This window comes from Cryptomeria japonica, chromosome 11 (genome assembly GCF_030272615.1).
Source record: "Cryptomeria japonica chromosome 11, Sugi_1.0, whole genome shotgun sequence".
NCBI classification, from domain to species: Eukaryota; Viridiplantae; Streptophyta; class Pinopsida; order Cupressales; family Cupressaceae; genus Cryptomeria; species Cryptomeria japonica.
In genome coordinates this window covers 667,305,432-667,318,740 of record NC_081415.1, presented here as the reverse complement: position 1 = coordinate 667,318,740, position 13,309 = coordinate 667,305,432, and positions in this window count along the sequence as shown.

Sequence of the window (13,309 nt, the reverse complement as noted above, 5' to 3'; positions counted from 1 at the left end):
AACCTTCTCAGGATCAAAATCCTTTTATGTGTAATTTCAAGTCGAGAAGGATCCTCTTCAGGAGCTCCAGACTCATCCAAAGAATTTTGATCATCAGAGAGCGAGGACTCAATGATAGGTTTCTTGTTTAAAGAGTCATCACTAGACGAGGATGGCTTAGAAGAATCTCCTTTAGAATTAGATGTTTGTAGACAAGCTTGAAAATTAGTATCACCTATCAAAGTATATGTCTTATTGTTATAAACGAATTTAACTTGTCTATGCAATGTAGAGGGGACAGCTTGCATGCTGTGAATCCAAGGCCTCCCTAATAATAAGTTATATGTTAAATTTCCCGGCATAACATGGATAGGAGTAGGCAAAGTAACAGGTCCTACTGTGAGAGGTAAGGTGATGATACCTAATGAAGTCTTAGCCACATTGTCAAAGCCACGAATGGGACGAGAGTTAGGCTCAATAAGAGACGTATCCACATTCATCTTATGCAATAGATTAATGCTACACACATTAAGGCCAAAGCCATTATCTACTAGTGTTCGTCTTATAGCAGTTTCTTTCATGATAACCACAATCATCAAGGGATCATATTGTTGTTGAATTTCACTAGTAGGCAACTCATCTTGGGTAAACACAATTTGAGCTTTAGGATTCATCACAGAGTTAACAAAAGATGCTATATTACTAGATGTATTCGGTGGAGGAACATTCAAATCTTTCAAGGCATCTTGTAATATTCCATGATGAGCGGAAGAAGTTTGAATCTAATCCCAAAGGGATATCTTAGCAGGGGTAGCTTTAAGTTGTTCTATGAGATCATATTCCTTACCCATAACTTGCGAAATATGGGGAGCTTGAGGAAGAATTGGTTGAGGATTAGGAAGAGAGACTGGAATAATAGGAGGAGGATTAGGTTGCCTATTATTTCTGGTGTGATAAGTATGGGCAACCGCATGATAACTCTCTCTAGTTATTTGTTTAGCATAACTGTAAGGACTTATAGGTTTTCTTCCTTGCACAGTGATGATTGGTTTATTCAGGGTACGAAAGGAATCATGATCATACCTTCCTTGGATAGTAAGGAGAGGTGATTTAGGAACTTGAAAGGTGGGAGAAGGAGAAGCACCTTGGACTTCAAAGAGAGGCTTATTATGTTCATTCAAGTTTATCATGTTAACCAATTTAGAGGTCTTGTTCTTGTTTAAAGATTTCGATAAAGCCACAAAGTCATCAAGAGCATCATCCAACAAAGCATGATCATATCGGTTAAAAGGTTTGTCTTTTGATTCAAAAGGAGACATCTCCTCATAGAGGGGATTATTGAAAACAACCATGTTACTAGATTCAGGGGAAGAGTTGATAGGAATGTATCCTTGAGAGGAATCATTCGACTTATCTTTCTCATCACACCTAAATGGCATAGTAACAAGGTTTATGAGTTTTTGGTAAAATGAAGGTTTGGCATCCTTAGGGTTTAAAAACTCATCTAAAGCTTCATCTAATTCATCTTGGCTATACTCATAATAATCATCAAAAGCATGAACATTTTGCAAATAAAAATCTGACATTTTGAAAAGATTGCATAAAATTTAAACACACAATGCAAAGAAACACACTTTTTTTTTTCCTTTTTCTTTTTAATGAAAATGAAATGAAAACACACTAAATCTAGATCTAGATCTAACAAATGTAATGCAAGAGGAAGCAATGATAGATTCACGTCAGGTTCACCAAAATGTGTAGGGGAAAAAGCGAGACTAGGTTAATCATGCCCTAATCCTACCTTTTGACACACATTACAGAATACGAAAGAGCCTAGAGATATCGCACAATTGGCTACTTCTTTTTGTGAAAGAGAGAGCCACGGGATATCTATTAGGATTTCTATTCCCTTATTGAAATTGTAAGATCAAGTAATGCAAGTTCAAACCTTAATCCCAAAATGCAAGTATGAACTAATAACAAGATTGCAGAATTGAGATTAAACAATGAACAGCTGTAAATACAAGGATGAAATAAGAATGTAGATGTGTACCCGGAGTCAAAATCGGACTGAAATGTTTGGGACGGGGGCGCAGGCGCCACTGTCCTGAAAACTGCACCGGAAACTGTTGTTCTGCACTCTGGAACACTGTCAGAAAGCAGTCTAAAAGCTGTCTGTCCGGAGGACCAGGGTGCCCAGCGCCTCTATCCCAGGGACCAGGGCGCCCAGCGCCCCTATCCTGGCAGGACCAGGGTGCCCAGCACCCCTATCCTAGTATTCTGCTCTGCAATTTGATACAGAGTGCTGTCTCGACCATCTCTCTCCGGATCTGTATCCCGTGGCATCGTCCGAATCCCGAAACCTGCAATGATATCTGAAAAACGGTGTATGGGTGGCTATATAGGGTTTTGCCTTAGTCAAACCCCCACTTCGGTGATTTCCACCTCCACGAATAGCCAAGTTGTTTTGTAAAATGTATTGTGTGTGCAGACCTAGTGTGTGTGCAAGGTCCTAAAATGCAAGAAAGCAAACTAGAGCAACCTAGAAAGTAAACCCTAATTGCTTGTAAATGATAATGTAAATGCTCTAAATCAAGATGCAAAGTGATCTAAAGCATGAATAAATGATGTATTTAAGCTTATGTAAAGACATGAAAACAACATGAAATCATACCCAACCCTCAAGGGAGGAGTACAAGCCAATCTTCAGTCGGTAATCTCCTATTGTTCTTCAATGTCTTCCAAGCCCTAAGTGGATGAATGAATTTGATAGATGCTTGATAGAAGGATGTTGAATGTTGTTGAAGTCTTCAAAGATCTGCTCTTTTGCTGCATATGAAGTTCCTGAAAACAAAAATTGGATCCCTTCAAATGAAGAAAGAGAGCTCTTATGTAGGAAACCCTAGATCGTAAATTCGTCTTTTGGCCGACCTAGAGATTGAATATCCCACCAATTTCTTGGGGTTAAGATTTATTTTATGATTGGATCGTGCTCCCAAAATTTCGGGAAAAATGTCCGGGACCATGTGCACTCCGGGCGCCACGGTCCCGACAACTTTTCACCAAATTTTCAGGGCCGTTGGATATGATGATTTTAGAGAGAATCCCGAAGTTACGGGTGATTTCGAGATGATTTGACCTCCGAAACCAAGCCCCCAAGTTCAAAATAGGACTTAATTAGGGTTTTTGATTGAATGGTGTATTGGAGGAATAAAATGCGAAGGGCACGCTTTAGCGAAAGGGCCCAACTTTATGATGTAGAGGACGATGAAATAAGACCTTAGACCTAATTAATTTGATTGATTAAGTGCTTAAGGAGAAATGCAATGCAGAATGTAAAATGCACTAAGGCGGGTGCTAAACTAGGTGTGAAATTGTACCACCCTAGCAAGTGCGTACAATTTACGACGCTACAATTTCATAGAGCATGACAATAAAAAGATGAAATTGCTTTCCTAGTGGATAAAGACAACTATTTCATTGAGGCTATTATTACTAGAACTTCATGGGTAGATAAGCTTCCTTATGAAGTATCTAAAGATGAATGTATGGACATTGTGAAAATAATTCTTAAGATCCCTAGAGATATAAATACAAAAATATTTGGGACTTATGATGAAGTCATGAGTAGATATGCTGGAAAGAGATCTAGTAAGACTAAATTGGTGTTGAAAGTCAAGAAAGTGAATAAATCATCTAAGGAAGCATCTACTACTTCTTCTAAGGTGTCAAAAGGTAAATGGATATCAAAGAAATTTGTGAAAGTTGTCATTATTGAGAGTGATGAATAGAACTTGGCCGAGATGGTGTTTGTGTAGAAGAGTTCTCTAGTTAGTAAGTTGATGATTGCTTCCCTCATCTCTTCTAAAGAAGGATCATTTGATGAAAATGAAGTTCTTGAGAATCTTGTGAAGCCTAATGGTTTGAAAAGAGTTAGTGAATTATATCTCATAGTTTTTTCTTATGATCAAGACACTATTGAATAGGCATGTGCTACATATTTACTTCAAAATAATATTTGTTTATTTAAATGTTGTTGATGTTCTTCCAAAGGTATTGCTAGAATTTTTGATTGAGTAGATGGTTATTATTGTTGATGATGATAGTGAAGGAAATGTATCAAAGAATATGAGTGAAAGGTTCCTAAAAGCACATCATGATCTTAAGCTAAATTTGGCTAATTTTACAAAGATGATCAACCATGCATCCCAGATGTACAGCTATTGTCTAAGGTGGCTTGCAGCTATAAATTAGTTCAAAGATGAAATCGACTCCATTGAGTCTCATCTTATGAAGTTATCCCATTCCTTGAACATTTATAAAGATACTAATGGTACATTGAGATCCAGGGCTTAGGATCTTCATTATTTGTTAATATGAGACAGAAACAAAGAGAAGATTATGTAAAACTATTTTGTTGACTCAAGGATGCTATTAAATTGTGGTTGTCCACTTTTCTCGAGTTATTGGCTAATTTGGAGAGAGTTGAGCAGTGTTTTGTAAATACAGATATCTTTGATGTTGCAGTGTATCTATGTGTTGATTCTGAATGTTGCAGCAGGATTTTGTTTGTTACTATTTGTTCTTGGAACTCTTATTTTATTGCTTTGAAGAATAAGTACAAGGACATTTGGCCTAGCAATGTTTGACAAGTATTTCTATTTGCTTTTTGGACTTGCAGTTTTTGGTCTGTATGGTTTTTGGACTTGGCAAGTCACCCTTTGTCATTGTTGTCAAAGGGGGAGAAATATCAATAAGGGGAGAACAAAGGCATCATTTTTATATGCAATGACAGTCCCAAAGACACTAAGAGGGGAGGGTGAATCAGTGTCTAACTAGTTAGTGGAATGATTAAACTTATTTATAACTTTGTAACCCAAATTAATGTATCGGTAAACAAGTAATAATGCAGCAAATAGAAATAACAAAGACAGCATAAATGCACCCCATAACACAAGATATTTTGGTGAGTAAACCCGATAAGGGAAAACCCTCGGTGGGATTTATGACCCACAATATTTACTCGCTGGCCAATATGAATAAATACTACTTACAATAGGGGTCTGCACATGCAGGAAGGCCAACAACCTAGAGCTCATTGCTCAATAGAAGAGTCTCACTGACTACAAAATGGATAATTAAATCTAAGATAATATACTGCTCAAATTAGCATTTGTAATGCTTGATTCAGTACCGGTTTAAGCTCTATCAGAAACCTTAACCAAAACCCTTGTCGGTGAATGAAATTCACTTACATAACCTATGTATCTTATTACAAAATATTTTCACTATCTTCTACATAACACCATCCTCTCTTATCATGAAAATGACCTATAAGATCTCATACATATATGAGTCTTTACAATACATCATATCGGCTTACAAATAATTAATTGTATTACAATACAATTCACATAAATAGATTTTCTCTCATGTTGGCCTGAGTGTTGGTATACTTCATTGCCTGTGTAATCTAGATATCGGTGAATGTGCTTTGTTGTGCTTGTCGGTGCCAGTGCCTACCGGTGTATGATGTATGTGATGTCGGTGAACCTATACAACCTATTATTGGTTGGTTGCCATCAATGAAAACATCAACCATTCTCATTGAGTGTAGAATGCCAACAATCTCCCCCTTTGGCATTGATGGCAACACTCATGAGAAAAATCCAAAAATTGTTGTCCAAAAATGAATCCCAAAAAAGTGTGCTCCCCCTAAGCAAGTGATCTATTCTGTGCATTTTTCTCCATACTACTCCCCCTTTGGAATCAATGACAAAGGATGTCAAAAAGAATTAAAGAATACAAAATTTATACCTCATAGCTTGTAACCCATTATGTAAAAATTGAAAAATGTTCTCCAAAATTAGATTCAAGCTCTGCATGAATTTGTTATTGTCAGAAATAATGGTTTATGTCTACTGGATCATGCCAGTCAAATAATGCATCTCCTGCTTTGGTGACCGTTCAAGCTGAATTGTTGCCTTTGATAGCTGAACCCACTAAGTTATAAGATTGTCTAGTCTAGGACCAAGCTTGTTTTTTAGCTCCCGGGCCTTTAACCATATCCTTGCTTTTTCTTTTTCCAAATTCTCTAGCTTTTCCTCAAAAAATGCCATCTCTTGATCAAGAACTGAGGTAAGTTTTGAAGAACCTATCATATTGTCTGCTATATCATCTATCTCCTTTTGTGTTTTCTTAATCTCCTCATCAATGTCTCCAGTCAGGTGGTGAGGCTTGCAAGCTTCTTTATACAAATCCTTTTATTCCAAAATTGTTGAATTTAGTACCCGTAATAAGGAATTAATGTGCTCATTATAGTCTTTGATAGTTTTCTCAAAGAATTCTCCTTTTCTTTATTCACTCTTTCCTTAATAGTTTACTCATTCATATTATCTATAGTTAGAACATTTGAAGCAATAAATTTGGACAATGCGTCCAATTTACTAAAAGAACCATCAATAGATCTATTTTACAGGTCAGTGCAATCATCTGCAAATAGGTAGTGTATCATCAATAGTCTTGTATGCTAAGGTGTTGCACTCTATGATCCTCTTTATTGAATTCAAAAGAACATATGTCACATTTTTAGGTTGGAAATCAGTAGTAGATGTGCTCAATTCAATAATAACTTTCCTTTCAACTAACATTTGACCAATTGCCTTAACAATTTCCTCCTTGTTTCCATCATTTGTTTCATCTTTATTTACAATTTATGTTGGTTTCTCACTCTGTGTTATTACCTCTACTTCTGCTGGTTTTTTAGTCTATGTAAGTACTTCTGCATCTATCAGTTTCTCAGTCTCTGATTCCTTAGCTTCTGTTGGTATTTCAATGTTCAGAGAGTCAGTAGTGTTAACTGGTGACTCAGAGATCTTAATGTTCTTAGCATCAGTTGTCTTAACTACTGAGGTATCCTTATCCACAACAATATTAAAATCTTATGTATCATCATTCATAGTAAAGAGAATTTCAGAATCCAGATTAATGTCATCATGTGTTATTTCTTCAGCCTCCTTATCCGGTTGACTGTCTGTATATACCGGTGAATCTGAAGTTATTGGCGGAGTATCCTATGCTAGTGGAGGAAGGTTATCTATGACCTTTATAATAGGTATACTACCAATTTTTCTTTTACCTTTGTCCTTTTGATATACCTTTGTAAAAGACTTATCCATTTTCTATCTGGCCCTTTCCTCTTTCTTTTCTTTTTCAACAAAAAATATGTCCCATTTGTCTGTAGTTTCATCTTCTATCTCTTTCACTCTCCCATCCATTAGGCTGACCTACCAATGACCACTCATAAAAACTTCTTGGTTGGCTTCAGCAATCAGTTCATCAATCTCTTCTCTGAAATTAATAGGGTGAACAGCCAACAATGCTTCGACCTTTAACTTTTTATCCAATTCCATCACTGACATTCTTTTAGCCTCTAATCTTATGTATAAGTCATTTGGCAGATCATCTACAACCTCAATCAAAACTTTCTTGTAGATGTCAAGATGCAAAATGATGCTTTCCTCTATTGTCTCCATGTCAGAATCCTTGAATGAATGATAAAGGTCTTTTATATTGCAAGATTACCATCTTGAGTAATTTCATTGATTAATTCCTCTGGTGTAAGGGTATCCGGTATCTTAGGTTGTTGTTTCTTCTTTGGAGTTAACTTTTTCTTATGTTCCCTTACAACCTACTACTTCTTCCTTAATGTCCTTGCCTTTTTAGGAGAAGGAGAAGGTACCGATGAAGGTTTCTTCTTCTTCCTTTCTACTCTTTTGAACTCAGATGCCTTACCATTTTCTGTATCTAAAGAAGTGACAACTGGTGAAACATGGGCTACCGGTTCCACTCCTTCTAGTTCAATAGCTGAAATACTGCTTAAGTCCATCACATTTTCTTTTACTTCCTTAGCCATCTTGGATGCATCTCTAATGAATTTCTCTCTTCTTTTTCTTTGCTTGTGCATCGAAAAATCACTCTCAATAGTCTCAACACTTCCAAAAACTTTAGCATATGCTTCAAGAATATTTAGATCAACTTCATAACCCATTTTTGTTATCCAAATAGTTCTAGGAGTAATAGCTTCCATCCATGTTTCATCTCTTTTGATTACAAAACATATTTTGTTGTCATACTTATCCACAATGCTCTGTGGTATCGTTTCTCTTGCTTTCATCTTGGTTTGGAAGTCTTTGAAATAAGCTTTTACCATATCATTACTGTTAGCACCAATGTTGGTAATAGCTTCCATGATCTGTCTACCTACCAGGATGTCATATGCAAAGTCCTTATGACCAATGTTGGGTATCTCCTTTGTGAAGTAAAGCATTAAACACACAAGTAGATTCTGAAAATGGAATGTTTCCTTCTTGTCACCCTTAATATTTTTCAATTTATCAAGTAGTTCATCCTTAAGCCATTCACAGATGTCAATTATAGCATTGTTCTTAACCATCTCATATGCACTATGAATACATAAGCTAGAAACAGAGTTTAATCTATTTGTATGAGTTACTCTATAACCAAGTACCATGCTCACATATCTCACATTTACATCAGTAATATCATTAACCCTAAGAGATCTGCTGTCAGATGTTTCTCTGGTTAGATCCATAACACCCTTGTTAGGTATCTTCTTTGTTTTGTCGGGCCTAGTATCGGTTGAGGGTAAACCAGTAACTGCCTTAATTGCTTCCTTGGTGATTTTAAAAACAGAATCTAGCCACATAAACTCTCCATGAACTCTGCTCAGTACAAGATGTACTACCTCATTCAGAAATTCAGGAATGTTCAAAATTTCAACAAATCCCAAGTCTCATACAATCTTATGATCTGGTTAATCAGACCTTGTTCATTAGTGATAACATCCTTGTATATGTTCTTCAAATCGTCAGACCCTAAATTTTCTATGTTGCAGTGAATGTAAATCCTCGGGTCTTCGGCAAAAGCAACTCCCTTTGGAATCTTGGAGAAGGCTTCGATGGAATCATCTTGCTTTGTGATCTCGGGAATGATTTCAAATATAGGTCTAGGGCACTTAATGTTTTCTACCATAGTAGGGTTTGCCATAAAATTAGGTACAAAGGATGAAGATGCCATTTCAAAAGATAAATACCTCTTACTTAAAATCTTTAAATGCCTGAAGAACACCTTGCTACTCGCCTTTAGGATGCCTTTGTGCAATTTCACACTCTCTGAATGCTTAGATGCTTGGTGGTTTGAAATGAGGGTTTTTCGATGCTTTATAATAAAAAATCCTTCATCAACCACATTAAATGCTTATCGCTTAAGTGCATTCTTAACATATCTACCGGTAAAGAAGAAATGTGTCTTCTTCCCATCAATCGAGGGTAAAATGCATGATTTTCAACTTGTTTCCATACCCCCTAAGGATTATTCCTTAGTTAGATGAAGAATCTCTTACCGATGGAGTATTACTATGTTCTACCGGTGCAGAGATAGATTCATCAACTCTCTGATCTCTCTTCTTAATCCAATGTTTTGAAAATTCTTGCTTTATTTTGTTTACCTTTTCTTTTCCCTTCTCATTAGATCCTTGATTGTTCACCACTATAGTCTTGCTTCTACAAAATTTCATAATATGCCCAATCTTGTTACATGCATAACAAGTTACATTATTCTTCTGAATAGGTTTTCCATATCCTTGACCGGTTTGTGTTCTACATTGATTAGATAAGTGTCCAAATCTACCACAAACATAGTATTTCACGTTCATTCTACAATTTTATGAGTTATGACCAACTTTATTGCATTTGAAACATTGACCGGTGGGTAAATTTCTATTCTGATTATTTCTAAATCTGCACTGATTTTCTCTGTGACCAAATTTGTTGCAATTAAAACATTTCCCATTAAATTTATAAGAATTAGGTTGTCTTACTAGTTTACTATGATCTTGATTATTTGCATTCCTAGAACTTTCTCCATGTTCAAATCCAAGTCCAACTATATCTCCATCAGGTTTTTGTCTTTTCAGCATGTCATCAAGTCTTTCTGAACTTTTCTTGAATTTGTCTTTATTTTCATTAGCAGTGATCAACTCATTTTATAGAATCCCAACTTCTCTCATGAGCTCCTCTTTATCATGTTGCATGTGAATCAGATCTGTCTTTAGCATATCAGTCTCATGACAAAGTCTCAGATTTTCATTTGCTCCATCATTAAGTCTCCTAGTCAAGTATTCTTCATTCTTCTTCCTATCTTCAATATCCTTACATAGCCTCATGGTTAAATCTTGCATTTCATTCCTCATGTTAGTGTTCTCTTGCCTCAACTTCTTTGCAATATCCCTAAGAGTTTCCTTTTCATCATCATGTTTATGAATTTTCTCATAAATTTCTTTCCTCTTGTTTTGTGCTATTCTTCAATTTTTCAATTTTTCATCTTCAAGTTTGATATTCTTCAATTTTTCCGTATCAAAATCTTTAAGAGCTCCTTCCAACTATTTTCTCAAACTCTCCATTGGTACCGATTTCAAAATCTTCCTCAAGCTGTTAGGCTTTTGCAAATAGAGGACCAAGCTCTGATACCAATTGTTAGATGCAATGACAGTCCCAAAGACACTAAGAGGGGGGTGAATCAGTGTCTAACTGGTTAGTGGAATGATTAAACTTATTTATAACTTTGTAACCCAAATTAGTGTACCAGTAAACAAGTAATAATGCAGCAAATAGAAATAATAGACACAACATAAATGCACACCATAACACAAGATATTTTGGAAAGGAAACTCGGTAAGGGAAAAACCTCAGTGGGATTTGTGACCCACAATATTTACTCATTGGCCAATATGAATAAATATTACTTACAATAGGGGCCTGCACATGCAAGAAGGCCAACAACCTAGAGATCATTGCTCAATAGAAGAGTCTCACTAACTACAAAATTGATAATTAAATCCAAGATAATGTACTGCTCAAATTAGCATCTGCAATTCTTGATTCAGTACCAGTTTAAGCTCTCTCAGAAACCTTACCCAAAAACCTTGCGAGTGAATGAAATTCACTTACATAACCTATATGTCTTATTACAAAATCTTTTCGCTATCTTCTACATAACACCATCCTCTCTTATCACAAAAATGACCTATAAGATCGCATACATATATGAGTCTTTACAATGCATCATGTCGGCTTACAAATAATTAATTATATTACAATATAATTCACATAAAAATAATTTTTCTCATGTCAGACTAAGTGTCGGTATACTTCATTGCTGGTGTAATCTAGATGCTGGTGAATATGCTTTGTTGTGCCTGCCAATGTCGGTGCCTGCTAGGTATGATGTTTGTGATGCCAATGAACCAATACAACCTATTACCGATTGGTTGCCATCAATGACAACATCAACATTCTCATTGAGTGTAGAATGCCAATAGTTTGGACTTGGCAAGTAAACCTTTGTCATCATTGTCAAAGGGGGAGAAATATCAATAATGGGAGAACAAAGGAATATGTTTGATTTTGTTTTTTCATCAATGATAAAGGGGGATATTGTTGCACATATGGATGTCATTTTTGTCATTGATTTCAAACCTTTGTTGCTAGTGATCTGAATTCATATATATATGTTCAACTACTGGATGGTGTATCAGGTTATTGGTCCAGATATTTTTTATATTTTTATGTTATAGTTCACTGATTCTGGATTCATTTTATACTTTTGAAAGGAATTATGGTAATGATTTAATTTTTTTCAAAGTATGGTGCTCCTTATGTGGTTTGAAAATATTTCTATTCTCTTTTGTGTCTACTTTTGTGAAATTTATTGTGGTCCAGAATGAATGTTTGTACCAAATATATCTTTGGTGATCATGTTATCCATTTGGATTGCTCTTATTATCATGACTATGTTGTAAATCAAGACATTGTGGTTCTCTTGGGGTGAACCATTTTCTTTTAGGTTTGGAATAAGATATTATGTGTTTATCAAATCAAGCATTGTACCAGTTTGTACATATTGGTCCAGCCGGTTGTTCAAAAGGGTTTTTGGTGTTAATTGGAAGGTGTGTCAACTTGGTGTGAATCCTCACATGTTTCTTATACCTCCTGGATAATGTATTTTTGGGTCAATGTTATGTACATATTTCATATTCTTTTGGTTGACCTAGTAAAGTTTATTTGGGATTCGATTGATATATATTTTGAGGGAATTGGTTATGTAAAAAATACATAGATGGATGATGATATGAGTGTATGCGAGATGATATGGTGGATGTGAGATTTGTGTGAAGATTCAGAGAGGTTTTGAGAAGATAGATGAGTATTCACTATCTAATAGATGTTATTTGTACATAGTTCAATCTGTTATTTCTTTTGTATTGGTAAATTAGATTTGTATCTTGCCTTGAAGAAGTGATCTACAATTGAGAAAGTCATGTTTTATATCTTCCCTAAGGTTGTGCACCTCAATTTGCAAGTCGAGAGCAATTCAATATTTTTGGTAGGAAGCCTTGTTCATTGTAAAACATTTATTATATATTGTGAATTGAATCTCACTATGGTTTTTCCTAATTTGGGTTTTCCACTTATCTTTGTATTCTTGAGAGAGTATTTGGATTTCTATGTTTTTTACTTTCATGCAGTTGAATTGGGATAATTGCAATTATTAAAATAATATTAATATATTCAAGTTTTTGTGAATTTTGATTTATCCCCCCCCCTCTCAACTTCTGATAGTGTTCAACAATATGAGCCTATGCAAATACTCATAGTAAAGTAGAAAGATGTGAGAGAGAAGAAACTAGGAGCGAGATCACAAGGATATAAAACATCACTAATGTTGAGGAACCAATTCCCCAATCTTGAGATCTTAACTCACACAATCACATGCAAGGACACACAAAACAAGACAAAGACAAAAAACCAAACAAAGACAAAAGACACACAACACAAGGGGTTACTACTAAAAACAAAAAGGCTCCAAGTTAGCTAGTTAAAGAGACCTCGATAATCAAATGTCTTAGCCACTAATATTATTCTTGAAATGATATCACAACACAAGTGGTCACATGAAAAGAGAAAGAGCATTTATCACATGATGAACCATGATCCACAAATACAAAATCTATGAGCTCATGGGAAATAGAAAAGGGATGTCATGGGCTACCAAGTTGTGTTATGCTAGGTTATCCATGACAAGAAGAGCAAGAGAGGTCATGGAATCAATAGGCTATCAAGTTGTTTTATGCTAGGTGACCCATGAGAGCATAAGTACTCTTATGACAACAAGTTATGCTATGTTGTGTAACTCATGTAAAGAAGGAGAGTTAGAATATTCTAGCAAGTTATTTTATGCTAGTTCCACT